The sequence below is a fragment of the Macaca nemestrina genome, chromosome 6 (assembly GCF_043159975.1).
Source record: "Macaca nemestrina isolate mMacNem1 chromosome 6, mMacNem.hap1, whole genome shotgun sequence".
Taxonomy (NCBI): Eukaryota; Metazoa; Chordata; class Mammalia; order Primates; family Cercopithecidae; genus Macaca; species Macaca nemestrina.
Window position 1 is genome coordinate 18,970,141 of NC_092130.1, and position 22,710 is coordinate 18,992,850.

Below are 22,710 nucleotides of genomic sequence, written 5' to 3' on the forward strand. Positions count from 1 at the left end.
ACTTCATTTCATTCATTTGATCCTCAATCGCAGATACTCTTTCTTCCAGTTGATCGAGTCGGTTACTGAAGATTGTGCATTTGTCACGTATTTCTCGTGTGATGGTTTTCATCTCTTTCATTTCGTTTAGGACCTTCTCTGCATTAATTACTCTAGCCATCAATTCTTCCACTTTTTTTTCAAGATTTTTAGTTTCTTTGCGCTGGGTACGTAATTCCTCCTTTAGCTCTGAGAAATTTGATGGACTGAAGCCTTCTTCTCTCATCTCGTCAAAGTCATTCTCCGTCCAGCTTTGATCCGTTGCTGGCGATGAGCTGCGCTCCTTTGCCGGGGGAGATGCGCTCTTATTTTTTGAATTTCCAGCTTTTCTGCCCTGCTTTTTCCCCATCTTTGTGGTTTTATCTGCCTCTGGTCTTTGATGATGGTGATGTACTGATGGGGTTTTGGTGTAGGTGTCCTTCCTGTTTGATAGTTTTCCTTCTAACAGTCAGGACCCTCAGCTGTAGGTCTGTTGGAGATTGCTTGAGGTCCACTCCAGACCCTGTTTGCCTGGGTATCAGCAGCAGAGGCTGCAGAAGATAGAATATTTCTGAACAGCGAGTGTACCTGTCTGATTCTTGCTTTGGAAGCTTCCTCTCAGGGGTGTACTCCACCCTGTGAGGTGTGGGGTGTCAGACTGCCCCTAGTGGGGGATGTCTCCCAGTTAGGCTACTCAGGGGTCAGGGACCCACTTGAGCAGGGAGTCTGTCCCTTCTCAGATCTCAACCTCCGTGTTGGGAGATCCACTGCTCTCTTCAAAGCTGTCAGACAGAGTCGTTTGTGTCTGCAGAGGTTTCGGCTGTGTTTGTTATTGCCCTGTCCCCAGAGGTGGTGTCTACAGAGACAGGCAGGTTTCCTTGAGCTGCTGTGAGCTCCACCCTGTTCGAGCTTCCCAGCAGCTTTGTTTACCTACTTAAGCCTCAGCAATGGCGGGCGCCCCTCCCCCAGCCTCGCTGCTGCCTTGCCGGTAGATCACAGACTGCTGTGCTAGCAATGAGGGAGGCTCCGTGGGTGTGGGACCCTCCCGGCCAGGTGTGGGATATGATCTGCTGGTGTGCCTGTTTGCTTGAAGCACAGTATTGGGGTGGGAGTTACCCGATTTTCCAGGTGTTGTGTGTCTCAGTTCCCCTGGCTAGGAAAAGGGATTCCCTTCCCCCTTGTGCTTCCCAGGTGAGGCAATGCCTCGCCCTGCTTCAGCTCTCGCTGGTCGGGCTGCAGCAGCTGACCAGCACCGATCGTCCGGCCCTCCCCAGTGAGATGAACCCAGTACCTCAGTTGAAAATGCAGAAATCACCGGTCTTCTGTGTCGCTGGCGCTGGGAGTTGGAGACTGGAGCTGTTCCTATTCGGCCATCTTGCTCCGCCCCCCCGCATTCCGCATTTTGAGCAACAAACAAGACTGAGTGACACTGGCTGCACACCCCACAAAGTTCCTCCCACCCAATCTACCATATTTGTGTGTAATGCTATATTTGGCCAAAAATCTGCTTTGTAATATTTAAGTGCGTTCCATCATTTTACTATTTTAATGCTGTCATTGATACCTTCTTGTTGATTTTCCATTTTTTGATTATAATTTTTAGTATTGACTAGATATTTCAAAACTTGTATAATTTGCATGAGGAAAATGAAGTGCTATTTTTAAGAAGAGAGAAAAATTCTGTAATAAAAACCAGACCCGTATTCCTGGGTTAACGTGTATGAACATTTTAAGGCTTTTGAAACAGACATCTCTATGTAACACTGCATTGTGGTAATGATAGTAACCTGACTTCTGACCCAGCTGGGGAATGGGACATGCTTGTTCTTCAAACCAGAGTCGCAATACAGAGAGAACATTGCACTACTCTGCATATAGTGGGCTGATATCCAGATTTCTAGTTCCCTCCTGCAAAATCATCTGATTTTATTGGCCACTGTGGCCTCATTTGTAAAATAGTTATAGTAGCTTATTTGCCTCCAGGATACCTACCTACCTAGGGCACCTAGGTCCCATCAGGTGAGGAACTGTAAAAAATAAATAAATAAGTTTTCTAAGTAAACCGTTTGGTGTATGCTTATGTGGTGATTGGGAGGGGGTGACGAGTACATTGAGACATAGGGGACAACTTAAAGACTTAGGGTTACCCAGATAAAGTAGACTGTGAAGAAGAGCAGAGGGAAGGGGATTCCAGGTAGAAGGAACAGGACATGTGATGAATGAACATGAAGGAAGAAAGATAAGTAAAAGAATTTGAGAAAGGCTGGAACATGGGCTCTGAAGTGGGGAACTATGAGAAATGAGATTAAGTTAGAGAGGGAAGAAGAGTCTTTTGTTAGTAATTTTTAAGATCTTAGACTTTATTTTTAGGGGAAGGGACGTCACTGATAATTTTAATCATAGAGTACATGATCAAATTTGCATTTACTTGGCCCTTTCATAACTTAGAAATCAATTTAGAATTTTTGAGTTCTTAGGTCTTGACTACGAATACATAGCATTTATTATTGCAATGAAATTTTTCTGAACTGTTGGTTACAAAGTGTCAGTTGATAGAATAATAAATGTAAACAGTATAATATTAAAATTTTCTCAGTTCACAAGCTGAATTTAGCCCTGAGGTTTACATCAGAGTGAGACCTGGGTGCACATTTTGTCTAAATCCACAATACATTATTTTAATATTTAGAAGTCCTTCCATGGTGCTTTTTCTTTGAAAATATTACACTAAAATTTGAATACACAGGAAAAGATCATGAGACATCTCAGTAACATTTTCATCATGATAAATAAATATCAAGCATCGAGACAGAGATTTAGCATGTTTTAAGGAAATCTATAACATTTTTGAAGAAGTTTAACTCTTTTTTGTAAAGCATCGAAGAATAGATGAATGATACTTTCATAGAAACATACAGGAAGATAATTGCTTTATAAATTATTTTTCAACATTTGAATATTAACAGAGAATCATCCTGCAGGGTTCTTCCAATAGGGAAGAACCTGTAAATAAATTAATAAGGTATTTTTAGGACTGATTTTAATAAAGTTAAATGAATGTTTGTTTGGTAAGTAATCAAGAATTGATGAGAAGAGGGTAATTCATAAAAATAATAAGCATAATTCTGTTTTATATTTCTTTTTCTTTTTTTCTTTTTCTTTTTTTGGAGACAGGGTATCACTCCATTGCCCAGGCTGGAGTGCAGTGACAGGATCACAGTACACTGCAGCCTCAACCTCCCCAGCTCAAGGAATCCTCCCACCTAAGTCTCTTGGGTAGCTGGGACTACAGGCAAGCACCACCTTGCCCGACTAATTTTTTTTTTTTTTTTTTTTTTGGTATTTTTAGTAGAGACAGGCTTTTGCCATATTGCCCAGGCTTGTCTCAAACTCCTGGGCTCAAGCAGTCCGCCCGCCTCAGTCTCAAAAAGTGCTGGGATTACAGGCATGAGGCATCATACCTGGCTATAATTCCTTTTTTGTATGGCCAGAGGTCAAAGAAATTACTGTGAAAGAATTACTGGAATTACTGTATAAATTAGTAAAAGTGATTTTGTTTAACACCTGGGATGTTTATCTGTAGATATATACATGTTTCTCAATATATGTATCTATAGATAAAGAAACATTGGATTTTTTTCTGGAGTGCTTCTTAACACATAGTACCTGTTGCAGCTTGTATCTATGAGTTTTTTTGGTATCTACTGTTCTTCATCCCTCCAAATTGCTCACACATTGAAGAGCATACATATTGGTATGCATTCCTGTGAGCACACTGTCAAAGCCCTTGGCACATAATGTAATATGACTCTGCTTGTAATCACGTGATCTCCTCATCCCCATAAAGTACAAGATGAATCTCAAAGGTTACAATAAACAGAAACAGCCAGACACAAAATGGAGCATGCATTAATATTCCTTTTATATGAAGTATAAAAACAGACAAAGCCAGTCTAAGTTTATGGCAGTCAGCGGTGTGGTGACTCTTGGGGAACAGCAGTTTCTGGGGAGCCCATGGGGAGTACTCTGGGGTGCTGGAAATAATAACTTATCTTCATCTGGGTGCTGTCACTCAATTCTGGGCCCTACACTCATCTAGTTATATGCTTATACGTTGAGCCCTTTTCCAGACATATGTTTCAATAGAAAGTTTTAAACTGTTGTATTTCAATAAAAGTTAAAAAGCATGCACCTTTTTATAATTCATTGACAGACTGCCAAGTTGGACTCTGGAGAGCATGTGCATGACTCCCAGAACTTTAGAGTACCTGCTCACGATCTCTTTGCGATCTCTTAAAGACACTGCTGTTTACCTAATTTGATTGTCCTTTGCACTGATAACTCATAAGTCTATCCATTTGACTTGGAAATGAGTTTATTTCCCTCAAAAATTGAGTGAGCTCACAGTATAAATTGTGCTAGCCGAATTCCAAAACACTCTTTTATGTTCATATAAAAAGCAAGAATCAGACTAATACATTCAAAACCTTGTTATGGTTCTGCCCTTGGACTGCTGATACCTGCTATGAGGCAGACCAAATGTCTTGTGAGCAGGCTGCAAACTCAGACACCCACTGAGGCTTGTTATATTAAAAAGTAAGGAGAATCTGTTGTGATGCAAGGGATGGAGACTGAGAGATACTGGAGAAACCACATTCTTCTGAAAGGCATTTGGGCTCACATTTTTAAAGCAATGTGTTAACCAATTGGAGTAAGTTGTTGATTAAATGCACCCTGTGGTCCAGTAATTTGTCCTATACATTGTATTATTCCCTGTATAACTATTCTGTGTATAACTCTGCTGTATATAACTTGTTGCACATGGCCTAGTTCTTCAAAGTACTCTGAAAACTTTTATTGAACATTTCATATGAACGCTAGTCTTATAAATGCTACCTGTTCAATATCTACTTAAATCTTGCAGTAATTATGCTTGGAATATAAAACCATGTTATCCAGAATTAAGAAAATTGATTAATATCCACCTTAGGAAAGTACTAATCTTAGATGTTTATTTTCAAATGAATCTAAGGATGTAAGTGGTGTATCTGTCTGTGTGGTTTGCATCTCTTCTTTAAAGAAAAAGAAAAGTTTTAGAGAAACAAGTATAAAGACTGTGCAGGAGAAATCTAGAAACTATATTGTTGGATGCTTTACCTGCTTTTTGTAGAATACTAATTCTTGTGATGAAGCAAAAGGTATACTTAACGTGTCACTTATTGTTTTGGAGGCTACTGTTTGGTAGAGCATTCTTGCCAGTTATGTAAAAGGAAGACATAAACACGAATTTGCTATTCTAGACCTGATATAAGTTGTATGCTTTTAATATAAAACATCATTATACATGCATATATGTCTATAAAGCATTAATTGCTATTTTTTGCAATGATTTTTTTGCTTCATTCTTTCTTGTCTTTCTTGAAAAAATATTCTACCATGTTTCCCCTGACCTTACTCAGAGTATTAAAATAGATTGTAATAATGATGGTAAGAGTGGATAGCATATATTGAACAATAATTTGCAAATGATTGTTCTAGGCACTTCATATACATCCTCTTGTTTGAATTATCACAGGCACTGAAATAAAACAGGCATTTTAATCTAAGTTTTATAGAAAAGGAAACAGAGTTAGAGGAATTAATAAAATACTAGTGTCACAGAGCTGGAAATGCCAGGTCCAGATTTATTTCCAAGCCTGGTTCCAAATGTCATCTCATCTCTTTTTCAAAATGGTAATTCTGTGTTTTTGGAGACAAAATTGTAAATCCAGGAGAACTTCCCTGTTCCATTACAAATGTTGCTTACTTCCCCAAATCATCAATTTTCCTGAAAATTTACAGTAACTCAGCTCATTTCCTTTAGCTGTGAAAATTGACTTAAACTCACAAGTCTTCTATCTTGTAATGAATTATAAAAGCAATTTGCCTTAACAATACCATGCATAACCTATTCTTACTTCTGCTTCACCATAATATGAAATTTTCACCTCCCTATATTAGGTGAAGAGTAGTTTAATAGTAATTTAATTGGCTTTTATCATGTTTGAGCTTTAAATTACACTTCCCAGGGATCTTGAACATAAGTACTCGCATCAGAACATCCTTTCCTGATCCTTAACTCAATGTTTTTCTTTCTTTCTTAAATCAATGTTTTTAAGCCGAGTTTCATGACCCAGTCACTCAAACAGTAGTGATAGCATGTTATCAAGCTATCAAATTCCATGTTATCCTCACAGCAACTCTATACACTAGGCATCATTATTTCCATTTTAAAGACAAGCAAACTGACCTCTTTGGGTTACATGACTAAAAAATGGTAAACTCTGGTGTGTTTGTCCCTGAGTCTAAGTGACTGGGTGGCTACCCGAAGCATGCTCTTTTCTCTCTACTGAACTGATACCAAAGAAAAGAGGGCTAACACTCACAACATTTTTTTTTCTGCCCTGTGTTCATCTGCTACATTGTTTAAGGCTGTGATGAAAAAATAATCTAAAATTCAAAGAAATGTACTGTATTAGTAAAAGGAAAGTTGCACTGAAACCTCATAGATATCCTGGCTGTGGCCAAGTACTCATACAGTTCCATGCTGACTGGAATAAATCCTTAACCTTCAGTGAGTTTTAGTTTGGTGTTGGGTTGAGTTGCCCTTGGAAACCTCTAACTAACTCAGTGTTTCAATTAGGGCGAATCACTTAGTTTATCAGAGGCCTTTATACCACATTTACAAATTACAGATGATATCAAGGGCTGCTTAACATTAGCCCTCAGGACAGACAAATTCATATAAATATTTTATTCGACCAACACAGTACTTTTAAAATTAGGGCATTTGATTTTAAAATGTAGACTTCTTAATTATCTTTTCAAAAATCTAAAGAGCATGAACACTGGGTCTCCTTTCCCACAGGTAACAATAAGCTAAAACTGGGAAATTGATACCGTATCTAGACGGAGTGTTTTCTGTAGTTCACCACATTCCCCACCATTCCCTTTTGTCTTATGTCGAACCTACTCCTCATACTACAGAGGTCGTAAGCCTACCCTCTATGCATCTGAGTTTGTGGCTCCTTGATTAGACTTAAATCCCTTATAATTTTAGCATTTTGTGTGTTTTACATCATAATTATGCTCTGAAGTTTTCAATAGATAAAATACAAACTAGTAAGCCTGGAATTTAAAGTCAACTATTGTTTACTTTCATCCATCCTTTGCCAGGTTTAAATCTCAACACATTTGCTTACCAGTCAAGTTGTTCTATTCATCTTACCACAGTGTCCTGGTTCTGGTCATGTGCTCACACTACTCCATGCTGACTGACTATCCCTCCAGGCTAAACACTGTATCTAGCAAAATCTTGTATATCTTTCATCACCTAACGTGTAGCTCATTAGCTCATTTTCTCTGCAATGGCTGCCTCAGCTTCCAATCATTTTCCTTATTTCAGGATTTTTTTTTTTTTTTTCGAGACGGAGTCTTGCTGTGTCGCCCAGGCTGGAGTGCAGTGGTGTGAACTCAGCTCACTGCAACTTCTGCCTCCTGGTTCAAGTGATTCTCCTGCCTCAGCCTCCCGAGTAGATGGAATTACAGGTGCGCATAACCATGCCCAGCTCATTTTTGTATTTTTTAGTAGAGACGGGGTTTCACCATGCTGGCCAGACTGGTGTTGAACTCCTGACCTCAGGTGATCTGCCTGCCTTGGTCTCCCAAAGTGCTGAGATTACAGGAGTGAGCCACCGTGCCTGGCCAATTTCAGGTCTTATACATTATTGGTACTTACCATGTGATGCCTAATAATAATACTCATAAATAAAAATAAATATAGTCATTTTACATTTATAGGTAAAATTTGTGGAAATGCTTTTTCCATGCCAAACAATTTTTATGCATTGTTTTAGTCTTTATATCCATGTTCAGAGGTAGATGCCCTAATTGTTTTTGTGCTATTGTTATTATTGAGTCTCAAGTAGGTTAAATAATGTATCCAAAGTTGCTGAGGCAGTAGCTTCCTAGGTTAGTTTATCTTGCATCTGAGCTTTGATTTTAAGGTCCTTAAGGTCAAAGACCATAATAACAATTTTGTACAATGCCTTCTACAGGGTTTAGCAAGCACCATGCTGAATGAAGGCTATGAATAGATTAATAATGATTAATTCATCTAGTAGCATTCAGGTGTATTACAACTCTGTAGTTTAATGACTTTTTGAAAATTATTGACCAAATTATAATAAACTTGCACATTTAGGTTTTAAATTTATATATTATCCAATTCAAAATCCTTATACTTGCCTTAACTCCCTGATGGTGGAGAATAAAACAGTGGTTCCCAAGGGTGTAGGGGATGAAATGAGGAGATATAGGTCAAAGGATACAAAGTAGCAAATATGCAGGAAGAACCAGTCTGGAAAGCTAATGTTCTATGTGAAGACTATAGATAATAAAATTGTGTTACTAATTTTTGTCAGGTGTACTTCAGCTGCTCTTATCACACACACACACACAGGCACGCACACACACTCACACACCCCCACGTAACTCTCTGAGATGATAGATATGTTAATTTGCTTCACTGTAGTAACCATTTTACTGTCTATATGTATTCTGTCAAATTCATCTGTAAACCTCAAAGTTGCAACTACATAAAACAGAACAAAACAAAGGATTTAGGAGCCACTAGCTTATTGCACTGTATTTCCCTCAAGAGATGGCATGCATTTGGTAATTATTAGTGTATTTTTTTTTCCTCTCAGGAAAACAGAGTCCAATATGCTTTTGAATGGGGCAGGGGGAGAGGGGGTGGAGTGGGAAAGGCAAGGAGGCTATTGAGAAAGTAAATGTAAAATCAGTTGTGTCACAGCAGTACAATACATCTCAATCACTTAAAAATAATTGCTCTAGAAATAATTACTCATTAGCAATGTTGTCTGTTTCACCACCACAAATGCCTTAACTACTGTGAACACTGAGCATGAAAATTGTAACCAACTTATAATGTTGCATCCCAGTGCTCTGAGAATACTCCTAAACCATTTTGTTAATAATTACCTGACCGAAATATATCTTCACCTAGCCCTTGTTGTCATTAAGCATGCTTTGAGATACTTTCATATTTCTAGGCTGTATTAGCACTCTTTAGTTATGTAATTACGTTTAGCAATCGCTAAAGTTTTTGTCTGTTTTTTTAAGCTAAAATTCATTACAAGCCAAATTAACAAAGGTGTGCTGAGGTTGCAAAGGATTTAGGTATTTGCTTCAGTTCCTAGGAATTAAAGATAGAGGCTGCTTTGGTGAACCTGAACGTAGGGAACCCCACTGAGACTATTCTGAGTCATTGGTAGGCCCTGCCTCCATCACCTTGACAGGTGAACCTATTCTTTACTCGTCATCTCCAGAAAGGAAAATCTACCATCAACTCAGTAGAGACATTTCATTATTTTACATCCCTCACTATCTGCCAAGGAATCTTTCTATTTAACCTAAATCCTCCAAGTCATTTATGTTATAATTTATAGTCAAAGCTTCCTGTTTGGTCCATTGTAGAAAATGTGCACAGCTGATCCTCACTCCCTAAAGCACTCCATGTAAATGGAGACTGTTATTACATCTATTAGTCTTCTCCTTCTCCAGTGAGGCAGAGTTCATTCAGCTATTAAACAATTCATTTTCAGATCTTAATTTCCAGTACCATTTTAGTGAGTTATGAAGCCCTCGTGCCGTATTTTTTGCTCTTTATTTTTTAAGAGAAAGAGAAGAGACAGGAAAAAGTCAAAGACCAGGATGGGGAATTACTGGGAAATAGTCACGACGCAGCTGTTCTTTATCTTGGTTGACCATTCTCTCAATCTTTCAACCCTGTTCCCATCTTCCAGCTTGTGTGAAATGAAATTGTCCATATGACAATGGTGTCATACACATCTTCTTTTCTAACGGCTCCTGTTATCACTTTCTTTTTTTCATCCAGGGGTCAAGTGTGATCTCTTTCATCCTTGCCTTCTTGCCAATATGCTATAATATTGTTAGTGCTTTTTATTATAAATTGTGTGTAATTTCCAACATGAGCATTTATACCCTTTTCTTCTGAATCTTTTTGTTTCTTTGAAATCCTTCTTTAAAATGAGCCCCAGTTTCTTTTTATTATGATTCATTTCATTCTGCTTTAATTCTTTATTTAGTCAACTGAGCTTCTTACTAAATATGCCATCATTTGGGTACAAGGGGATGTTTTTCTTCGTTTTATCTCGTGTTTTTAAACAACCCTGCATTACAGATGTGTGTTTTGAGAGGGAATTTTCAGTCAAGTGCATTTCTTTTTCCTGATTTGTCTTCTAGATGATTTTTGTTTTAATCTCTCTTCAATTATAAAAGGTTCTCTCAGTTTCAGTTTTCGTTGCCCTGATTTGCATGTACCACCCTCCCCCAGTCGACCCTTTAGAACTCCTCCAAGTAATTAAAAGCTTCTGAAGGAATGAAATGATTTCCACAAGTTAGAAGAAAATTATGCTTATTGCTTTTTGGGGAGAGTCGCAGGGTTCTGCTTCCACTCAATTCGGAATAAATTTTTGTCCAAAGTTCAAAAGGAACTTTTGCATATTAGCAGCTCCTCTACATAGCAAGAGGTAAAATCAAGACCCAAGTCCAGCACTGCTTGATTTCTATTGTCTCATTCTTGCCCTCGGTGCCTGTGTGCATGGCAAACTTATGTTCCTTTACCAAACACTGTGCTGCCACTCCTCACCGTTACGACTCATGTAGTGATGCAGATCCTTGTGTACGCTTTTCTTATCTTCTCTAATCGCTTCCATTGGATAAAATCCTGTAAGTAATACTACTGGGTCAACATGTGGGAGATTCTTGATATCCAAGTTATCCTTTATAAAGGTTGAACCAATTTATATTCTACAAGCGATTATGAGAATGTCAGTTAATTCACATCCTCATCACATATTATATATGAAAAAAACAAAAGACAATTTGCTAGGAGAAAGATGGTATTTCTATGAAAAATGTAAGCTATGTCCTCATGCACACCGTATGTCAATATTAACTTCTGATAGATTTAATAATTAACTATAAACATTGAGACTATAAGACAGAAATATGAGGCATACCTCAGAGATATTGCAGGTTTTTTCCTAGACCACTGCAGTAAAGCAAATATCACAATAAAGTCAATCACAACTTTTTGTTTCCCAATGCAAAAAAAAGTTATGTTTACACTATACTGTAGTGTATTGTGTGCAGCAACATTATATTTAATAAAAATAATGTACATTCCTTATTTAAAAAATACTTCATTGCTAAAAAAAAATGTACTAATGATTATCTGAGCCTTCAGTGAGTCATAATCTTTTTGGAGGTAGGGAGCCTTGCCTTGATGTTTATGGCTACTGACTGATCAGGGTGGTGATTGCTGATTTGGGGTGTCTGGAATAATTTATTAAAATAAGACAACAATGAAGTTATCATATTGATTGAGTCTTCATTTCACAAATGATTTCTCTGTGGCATGCTTTTCTGCTTGATAGCATTTTACCCATAGAACTTCTTTCAAAATTGGAGTCAATCCTTCAAACCATGCTGCTGCTTTATCAACTAAGTTCATGTAATACTGTAAGTTCTTCATTGTCATTTCAATGATATTCATAGCATTTTCACCTGGAATAGGTTTTATCTCAAGAAATCACTTTCTTTGTCCATCCATAAGAAGAAAATACTCAATCATTAAAGTTTCATCATGAGATGGCATAAATTCAGTCACATCTTCAAGTTTCACTTCTAATTCTAGCTCTCTTACTATTTCTACTACATTTGTAGTGACTTCCTCCACTGTAGTCATAAACTCCTTAAAGTCATCGATGAGGGTAGAATCAACTTATTCTAAACTGTTATTAATGTTGGTATTTTGACCTCCTTCCATGTGGTGAATTCTGGCCAAGCACCGTGGCTCACGCCTGTAATCCCACCACTTTAGGAGGCCAAGGCAGGCAGATCACAGGGTCAGGAGATCAAGACTGCCCTGGCTAACATGGTGAAACCCCATCTCTACTAAAAATACAAAAAATTAGCTGGGCCTAGTGGTGGGCACCTGTAGTCCCAACTACTGAGGAGGCTGAGACAGGAGAATGGCATGACCCCGGGAAGCAGAACTTGCAGTGAGCCGAGGTCGCACCAGTGCGTTCCAGCCTGGGTGACAGAGTGAGACTCCATCAAAAAAAAAAAAAAGAATAGTGAATTATTTACAGGTTTTCAATTTACTTTGCCTAGATCCATCAAAGGAATCACTATACACGACAGCAATAACCTTATGAAATGTATTTCTTAAATAATGAGACTCAGAAGTCAAAATTACTCCTTGATCCATGGGCAGCAAAATGGATGTCGTAGTAGTAGGCATAAAAATATTAATTTCCGTGTATATCTCCATAAGAGCTCTTGGATGACCAGGGCCATTGTCAATGAAGAGTAACGTTTTGAAAGGAACCTGTTTTCTGAGTAGTAGATCTCAACAGTAGGCTTAAAATAGTTAGTAAATCATGCTGTAAACTGATGTGCTATTATCCTGACTTTGTCCTTCCATTTACAGAGCACAGGAAAAGCAGATTTAGCATAACTCTTAAGGGCCTTATGATTTTGGGAATGGTCAGTGAGCCCTACGTTCAACTTAAAGTCACCACCTGCATTAACAAGAGTCACCAGCCCTTAATAAGAAGGTCAGCCTGTCCTTTCAAGCTTTGAATCGAGGAATTGACTTCTCCTCCTAGCTATGCAAGTCCTAGATAGCATCTTCTTCCAATGAAAAGCTGTTTTGTCTACATTTAAACTCTGTTGTGTGGAGTAGCCACCTACATCGATTACCTTAGCTAGATCTTCTGGATAATTTTCTACAGCTTTTCTCCAACAGCACTTGAACTTCACCTTGCACTTTTATGTTATGGAGATGCCTTCTTTCCTTATACTTCATGAACCAACCTCTGCTGGCTTTCAACTTTTCTTCTGCAGCTTCCTCACCTCTCATAGCCTTCACTGAATTAAACAGATTTAGAGCTTTTCTCTGGATTAGGCTTCAGCTTAAGGGAATGTTGTGGATGATTTGATTTTCCATCCAGAGCTTTCTCCATATCAGCAATAATGTTGTTTTGCTTTCTTATCATTCATGTGTTCCCTGGCATACAACTTTAAATTTTCTTCAGGAACTTTTGTTTTGCATTCATAACATGGCTATTTGGCACAAGAGGCCTAGCTTTCAACCTGTTTTGGCTATCACATGCCTTTCTTACTAAGTTTAATCATTTCTAGCTTCTACTTTAAAGTGAGACACATGGAAACCTTTCCTTCACTAGAATACCTGGAGGCCATTATAGAATTATTAATTGACCTAATTTCAATATTGTTGTGTCTCAGGGAATAGGAATGCCTGAGGAGAGAGAGAGACGGGTATGGCTGGTCATAAGCTAAGTTCACTGTCTTATATGGACATGCTTCATGGCTCCCCAAAACAATTATAGTAGTAATGTCAAAAATCACTGATCACAGATGACTGTGACAGATATAATAAAAGTTGAAAAGTTTGAAATATTGTGATAATTACCAAAATTTGACACAGAGACTGGCAGTGAGCACATGATTTGGAAGAAAATGGGAACAAGTAGACTTGCTCGACACATGGTTACCACAAAACTTCGATTTGTAAAAACACAATGTCTGCAAGGTGCAATAAAGCAAAGCACAATAAAAGGAGGTATGCCTATCTTGAAATCTTTATCTTCTCTCAGGATGAAGAGGGATTTTCCTGACACAAAACAGTTTAAGAAATAAAAATGTAAATGATTGATAGCTTTTATCACAACAAAATATCAAAAACTCGAATGCATCACTAAGCAAAAGAGAAACGCCTCTCAGACAAAAAAAAAAAAAAAAAAAAAAACCTGCAAGTACATGAATAAATAATTTACAATTAAAGAATTGAATTGAAACTGTTAAATATGGAAAAACTTCCTGGTAATCATAGCTTTTCAAAGATGGAACAGTTTCCTTTCAGAGAGAATGAGTTCCAAATCACTGAAGAGATTCATTAGAACAATAATTATAGAGATCTTATGGATGGAATTCAATCATTAGAAAGATATTTGTATAGACATCATTTTATCATCTTTTCTACTTTGAAAACCTGTAATTAAATGATGATATTTCCACCAACATTTAGATGGCACATGCAGTTTATGGAAGCGCCTACGTTTGACATAGTTATGCTGATCATTTACAACCCATGGAACGCTAATATCCCATGTATATCCCGTATCTCATGTAGAGAACACAGGCTATTGAAAATAGAGTAAGTTACTGACAAGCGATAGCCTTAGTGCAAACTTAGGGTAAATTCTCTTCATAACGTTTTTTAGAGGGAAAAATGCATATTCACCATAGAAACAGTGAAACTATAGAAAATATAAGAAAACAAAAATCAACTATATTTCCACTGCTTATTTTAGTATATTTTTAGTCATTTTTACAGTTAATAAACCTTTTCAAATAAATATGAAATCATACTATACAATGTGATTTCCTGTATGCTCTTTTAATCTTCACTTATTAATAAAAGTTTCCTATGTCCTCACTCTTCTTAAGGTGTTTTTTATTATATCATGTGACTGGATCAAAATTCATTTAAACATCCTTATATATTAGCTATATATACATATACATCTATGTAGTATGTATATGGAATCAAACTTCATTTAAATCTCCTTATATATTAGCTATAGATACGTATATACCTATATAGTACTTACCTAGAATGTTTCTGAGATTTTTTTTGCCCAACTATAAATAAAGTTGTGTTTAACATCCTGGCATACAGTTTTGTATAAATTCCCATTAGTTTATTAAAGTGGAATTTTTAGGAACACATGTTTGCACATTCAGTGGATTTTGATTAATGTTGTCTAATCACCCTTCAGAAAGTTTGTGGCCATTTACAGTCCTCCTGCCAGTATGTGCAAGAGGATCTATTTCCCTGCAGAATTTGTAGTACCAGATATTATAATTCCTTTAATTTTTGCTGATTAGATAAGCAATGATTGTCATGGCTTAATTTATATTTCTAATACATATTTGTGGTTTCTAATGCTGTTAAGCATTTTTCCACATATTTACTTTCTATTTTATGTAAAAGAAAATGTTTATTTTAGTTTTTGTTATAGAAAATTTCAGCTCATCATAGCCCACCTAAGAAGCCTACTCCACCACCCAGTTAAAGCAGCCTTTCCTCCCTGACCATTGGTCGCTGACTCCTTTTATTTTCTTCACGATATTTGTCACCATCTGAAAATATCCTGTGTTTGTATTTGCTTAATTGCTATTTTCTGGGCCCCATAGTGGATTGAGGGTCTGACTGATGTTGGGTTCTCCTGAAGCCGACACCAAGGGACCCTATAACAAGCCCTCACACATATTTTCCGTGCAGTTGCAGCCATGTACTGCAGTGAAAATATCTGTGGGGGCATGCTAGAGACTGGGTCAGCCACAGAATATGTTGCCCACTGAACTTTCAGCAAGTGCTCTACCACAAAAGAGAAAAAAATTAATTGCACATATTTTTTTCCTCCGTCCACTGATGCTGCATGTCCCAGGAAGGTGTGTAAATAGGTGGTGGTGGGAAAGAGAGGATATAAAGGCCATTTTATTTATCTGGGGGTCGCTCTAATGGCAAGACTCCTGCCAGATCTCCCCTGCTGGGTTGCTGAGGCTCCATGGAGCTTTGCCTCATGCATCACAGTTTGCCGTCTTTGTTCAACCCTACAGTTGCCTTTCTTTCACAGGTGGTGGTCCTTAACAAATGTCCTTCAGGGTCTGCTTCTGGAAAACCCAACATTAGACAGAGCTGAATCCTCTAAAGGGCCCAGAAAGTAGTAATTAAGCAAATACACAGCGTAGTTTCAGATGGTGACAAATATCATGAAGAAAATAAACCTGGGGATGAGGCCGTGGCCAATGGTGAGGGAAGAAGGGCTGCTTTAGTTGGGTGGTGGGAGAAGGCTCCTTAGGTGGGTTATGATGAGCTGACATCAAAATGATAGGAAGGGGGAAGTTCATTTAAGGTGGTAGGAACCTTCATTCCCTTAACCCCAAAATCCCAACACAAAGGACCCAAGAATGGAAGAGTTCTAATTTTTTGATGGACAGCCTAGCTAGAAGAACCTCAGATTTTAAATACACTTCTACAATGTATTCTATCAGTCAGAGACCTGACAGGCAGCAGATGGCACACTGAAAATGGGGTAATTTGAGGAGACTGCAATGAAAAGACTATTTACAAAAGAAGAGCAGCACTCCCTCCCTCCCAGAGATAGAATCCCCAGGTTGCCACTAGCTCTGCAGCCTTCCAGTTCTGAAGAGGAAAAGGAGGGAACAGACAAGGGAACCTGGCCACAGGTTTTACAGAAGCAAGACACGGGAACCTGGCCACACATTTTGCAGAGGGAGACAATTTCCCTGGTCTCCCTCTCCTCCAACCCCAGACTCCTGCCCCGCTCCCCATTGGCCACATCTGCCCTGAAGCCCAGGGAGCCAGTTTCAGAAGTCCAAACTGTCTACTCTTTAGGGACACACAACTTGGTGGTTAAAGGTAGATTGTGGAACTGAAAAGGAAGGGAAGACACCCAACATGTGTAGTTCACAGTTTCAAATAATACTTGGAATAAGTGAAAAGAGACCCAGCTGAGGCTGTAATTTGGTCTGTCACTGGCTAGCTGTACATAAGCATCTTCAAGCCACATTTTTTTTTTTGCATTTGTTAAAAAAATTAAGAGACTGGGATAAAACTGATAAACTTGTTCTGAAATGGTGTGACTCTGATGTGTCACAAATCAAAATAAAATATTAGAGAACTATTTTAATGAATGCAATAAAAAGTATCTGGCATATTGAGGCATTTGTTTTAAAATGAGAAAAAATTAATCACTTTTGAAATAGCGAGTGACTAGTCTGTAAGAGACTCTGGTTCAACTATATTTCTTATCATGATCTTTAAAAATTTTTATTTGTTTTTATTTTTATAGATTCAGAGGTTACATGGTCAGTTTCGTTATGCGGATATATTGCATGATGGTGAGGCTTGGGCTTCTAGGGTAGTGTTCACTACTCAAATAGTGAACACTGAACCTTGTAGGTAATTTGTCAACCCTCACTGCCCTCCTACCTCCCTGCCTTTTGCAGTCCCCATTGTGTGTTGTTTTCCTTTGTAGGTACATGTGTACACATTGTTTAGCTCCCACTTACAAATGAGGAACATGCCTTTCTGTTTCTGAGTTAGTTTCACTTAGGATAATGGCCTCCAGCACCATCCGTGTTGCTGCAAAGACAAGATTTCATTCTTTTTCATTGATGCATAGAATTCTACAGTGTATATATACCACATTTTCCTTGTGCAGTCATTTGTTGATGGACACGTAGGTTGATTCCATGACTTTGCTATTGTGAATAGTGCTGAGATAAACGTATAAGAGCAGTTATCTTTTTGGCATAACAGTTTATTTTCCTTTGGTTAGAGACCCAGTAGTTGGATTGCTTGGTTGGATGGTAGCTCTATTTTTAGTTCTTTGAGAAATCTCCATACTGTTTTTCATAAAGGTTATACTAATTTTCATTCCCGCCAACATTGTATAAGTGTTCCCTTTTCACCATATCCTTGCCAACATCTGCTATTTTTTACTTTTTCATAATAGTCATTCCGACTGGAGTGAGATGGTATCTTATTATGGTTTTAACATGCATTTTTCTGATGATTAGTGATGTTGAACATTTTTTTTCATATGTTTGTGGACAACTTGTGTGGCTTATTTTGAGAAATATCTTTTTTGTTAGTTACTTAGTTAGTTTGTTTGTTTTTGACACGGTCTCGCTCTGTCACCCACGCTAGAGTGCAGTGCCTCAACCAAGGCTCTTTGCAGTCTTGACCTCCAAGGCTCAGATGATCTTCCCATCTCACCCTTCCAAGTAGCTGGGACCACAGGCGTGTGCCACCATGCCCAGCTAATTTTTGTATTTTTTGTAGAGACAGGATTTTGCCATGCTTCCCCCGCTGGTCTTGAACTCCTGGACTCAAGCGATCTGCCCTCCTCGGCATACCAAAGCACTGAGATTATAGGTATGAGCCATAGCACTTGGCCAGAAATGTCTGTGAATGTCTTTTGCCCACTTTTTAATGATGTTGTTTTTTTAACTTGTTCTATTGTTTGAATTTCTTGTAGATTCTGGATAGTAGTCTTTGTCAGGTACCTAGTTTGCAAACATTTTCTCCCATTCTGTAGGTTGTCTTGCCCTTTGGTTTAATTAAGTCCCGTTCGTCTATTTTTGTTTGTGTTGCACTTGCTTTTGAAGTCTGAGTCATGAATTATTTGCCTAGATTGAGGGTCAAGAAGAGTTTTTCTTATGTTTACTTCTGGGATTTTTATAGTTTTGAGTCTTATACTTAACTATCTAATCCATCTTGAGTTAATTTTTGTATATGGTGGGAGACAGGAGTCCAGATTTCAGTGGTTACAATTTAACAAAGAGAATGATTACACTTTTTCAGGGATGCAGACTTTCTCTAAGACACAACTGAGAAGATAGTATGTTCTCACCTCTGAGATAAACAAAGTACCTATAGATGAGACCGCCAGGAATGTAATATGAGAAAGGTTGGTCATCAAGGAATTAGCAACAGAATAAGAATAATGGCTGAGGTTGATATAGCTATATCTATTAATATTTTCGATTGAGTAGTATTTATATGCTCACAAAAAATGAGGTTTTTGTTGCATAGTGTTGCTTTGATTCCACAGCATGCTATTTAAGGGAATGTCTTCATAATAGTGCCTGCATTTGTGGCAGAAACCTGTGTAGCCCTTTCATGGTCACAGTTTCTTTGCAGAGGATAAGATTCCAGAAAATGAAAGAGTCACAGAAGGCCAAACAGCTGCAGAAGAGTACAAATAGCTCTAATCTGAAATGCATGATTTATCAAATGGGAACATGATTGCTAGCAATCTTACTTTTTTTGGTGATTACAAAGTTGAGCATAGTAGTGCATGTGACTCTATATGAGGACTTTTAAAGAGCTTTTAAAAACAATTATGCATGAGTCTAGGAGATTTTAATCTAAGCAGAAGGCCTCTGTGGAGGTAAATCAAGAGGATAGAATGGCGAGGAATGCTGAGGGAGACCTTCAATCAGGGAGAAATATTAAGTGGGACTCCTTGGGGAGAGGCCTTTATTTGCTTGTCTGGGGTGGGCTAATCTACATAATTGACTAAAACAGAATGAACAGCTGTGAAATGCAGCATTTGAATGTGTGGGTAAAACAAAATTACAAAATATACAAGGTCACAGAACATGTAATGTATTTTCATGGGATTACAGAATTTCTAAGCTCATTTGGTATATAAGAAATTGATCAATCCTCCAGAGAAGCTAAATGACTTTAACAAGGTCAACTAGGAAGTTAGTTACCACATTCTAGTTAAAAATGTGGTCTCTGGAGTCAAACATCCAAAATTCGTATTCCAGCTCTACCACTCACTGTGTGACTCTTGGGGAAAATCACTCTACTTTTCTGTGCCTCAATTTTCTCATGTATAAAATGGGAATAACAAGAGGACTTAACTCACATTAAATGAGATGATATATGTCAGTGACACTAGATAGTGTCTGGAACCTAGTAAGTGATCAATAAATTTGTTAGTTATTAGTGAGAGTGCCGAAGTGAAATTCACCTAACTCCTACAAGCAATGTTTTATCTATTCTACAAAAATAAGAGCATATTATAAAGGAAATATAAGTAAGATATTAATTCAATTTTCTAACTAAGGTGGTTGTGAGACACAGAATAACCTCAAGTCTTCTTGGAGAATTTGAAAGTAAAAATTTTTTAAAGTAACATTGGAGGAAAAGACTCAGGTGAGCTCTTTAGAATTTTCAGAAATTTAGTTCATACTCTAAGGCTTAAATTCAGCAATTAGATCTTTTCCCCCACTAGCTGAAGTATTTATATTAGTTTGCTTTGTAGTTTGCAAAAATATATATCAACATATTTTTTATAATTGGCATTTTTAACATGTTAATTTTTCTCTAGTAATTGATGCCCACTAATGCTGGGCATTAAGAATTTCTTTATTCTTTGTCATTAGCATAAATTGTGCTTTTATGTAAATACACATTTTGAACAAAGTAAAAGCATGCTGTGTATTACAACAATATGTTTTGAATATAGTTAGGTTAAGGCATCTAATTTTTTTAAACATACAAAGATGTATTTTTTCTTGTGGAATAATTGGATGGTTGCTTATATAAAGAAATCAAATAAGGTAGAAGTCCAAAGTCACTTTCTTATAATTTCTGGTTAAAAAATCCTAACAAGAGTCTCACATGTTTGACCATATATTCTAGTCCTGAAGCCCCTCTTAAGGAGGCTACTGAAAGGCCCAAGTTACGTCACCTTGATTATGATTCTGAGGTTTTCATATCAGCTGGCAAAGGCATTTGTTATTACTTAAAAGCTATCTTTGGTCATATTCAAACTTGGATCCAGATGTCATATCTGAATTTGGAATGCTGGCTGGGCATGGTGGCTTATTCCTGCAATCTCAACACTTAGGGAGGCTGAGATGAGAGGATTGCTTGAGCACAGGAATTCAAGACCTACTTGGACAATATAGTGATACCTTGTCTCTACAAAAAATTTAAAAAGTTAGCCAAATATGGTGGTGCACACCTGTAGTTCCAGCTACTTAGAAGGCTCAGGTAGGAGGATTGCTTGAGCCTGGGGGAGTGGAGGTTGCAGTGAGCTGAGATCATGCCATTGCACTCCAGTCTGGGTGACAGAGTGAGACCTTGTCTCAAAACAAAACAAAAACAACCTTGGGACCGGGTGCGGTGGATCATGCCTGTAATCCTAGCACTTTGGGAGGCCGAGGCGGGTGGATCACCTGAGGTCAGGAGTTCAAGACCAGGCTGGCCAACATAGCGAAACTCCGTCTCTACTCTGACTGTTTAGGCTGTGCTATGTATTTGTTTTCTTGCTCTATGTTAATATTTTATGACACAAGTAATTTTTGGGTAATATTTTCCATTGGCTAAGTAATAAAGAGTTTATCCAAACATCTCTTAGTCCAGTCAGAATATTAGCATTCCCCAAGGGTGATCTTCATCATGCAATAGTATTTACCCCATGGAAGACCCTTTTCCACTTTTAACTGTAGACGATTTACTGCGGGTAAATAAGACACATTCTTGAGGCATCATTGACTCTTTCCTTTGATTGAAGACAGAATTGTTTCACAATGGTCTTAAAAATTAATCAGGATACCTGCATAATGGTGTACTAGCCTCACTTCAAAGACTCCTAATAGTGTGGTTGATTTATTTAAGATCCACTAAGGATGTTTGTCATCGCTCAGAAAGACATGTTCATGAAAAGCTCATTAAGTGTGTTTATTGTATTGACTTCTTCCTGTAGAAACAGCTCTGTTATAAATCAAAAAGTCCCAAAGAACAGATTTAGATGCTTATTCCCGAGCTTTTTGGAATAGATTAATTACAGGATAGCTTCTTCTATATTTTAACTTCCAAATATATTTGAGAGTTTTTACATGAGTTAAATAAGGCACTTACTAAATATAGAGAATTGCATCAAAATCTTTAGTTTTGGAATGCTTATGTTTATTGATCCCTCCCTTTGTTTTATTTATTGTTATATTGGTTTTATTATTATTATTATAATCAATATTTTTTATTTAGGGTTGGTGGCATGTGCCAGGTACTTATCAAAGGGCTTGAGATATAAGTATGACAGAACAGATGTGGCTCCTGATCTCATAACACACCTGGAAAGATGCAAGCTTGTTGTACATCTATATTTTGTTTCTTAGAATTCCATATATATGTAGGGAGTAATTATTTACTTTGCAAATTTATTTGTTGGGAAGCTATTTACATCCATCTTGATATCTCTGCCTTGCTTATAATGTAAGTGTGTGGGTATTCTACATGTCTTTATGTATATAAAGATGTACTCACACTGCCAAATAACTTCTAGTAAAATGAGTTATCACTATCTACATATTAGCAGGTAGTAATAACTATAACAAAAGTTGCAGAACATTTTATGAGTTAAAAATATTCCTACTTTTGTTATATCACAGCAAAGTAGGGTGGCAAGTTTTCATTGAAATTTTCAGGATAAGGCAACTAAGTGTCAGAGAATACAAATGACTTGTCTGTTACTCATCATCGACTACGTGATCCGGACTCCAAATGGACTATTTTGGCTGCAAAGTTTCTGTTCTAATCCAACAGAAGACACTTACAAATGCTTTGTAAATATTGACTAGAAGACATTATAAATGTCTTTTAGCTTTATGAAGTGTATTGTACCATTAAACCAACAGTAAAATGCTGGACTAAATAGGAATATGTTTGTGAGGAAAACACTTTCTTCTAATTTATTTTTAAACCATGAGTAGAACTCATTGCTCTTGCAGTAGTATTAGCCAGTATATTTTTCTTGGTGTTTCCAGCACCAGTTCACGGGTGCTAGTTGCTATGAACATGTATCAGCAGAAAGTGTGAGCCACAATCTATAGTAGCAATTGCAAACTTCACTAACGCAATCAAGCCTTCTAAACTTGGCTCTCTCTCTTTTTTGTAATTGTATA

General features: G+C 37.5%; 1 protein-coding gene across 3 annotated transcripts in view; it reads left to right on the plus strand.

The window, feature by feature from the left end:
• Window positions 1-22,710, plus strand: part of LOC105480797 (gamma-aminobutyric acid type A receptor subunit beta2) — a 276,867-nt gene that overhangs the window by 120,281 nt on the left and 133,876 nt on the right. The window lies entirely within an intron of this gene.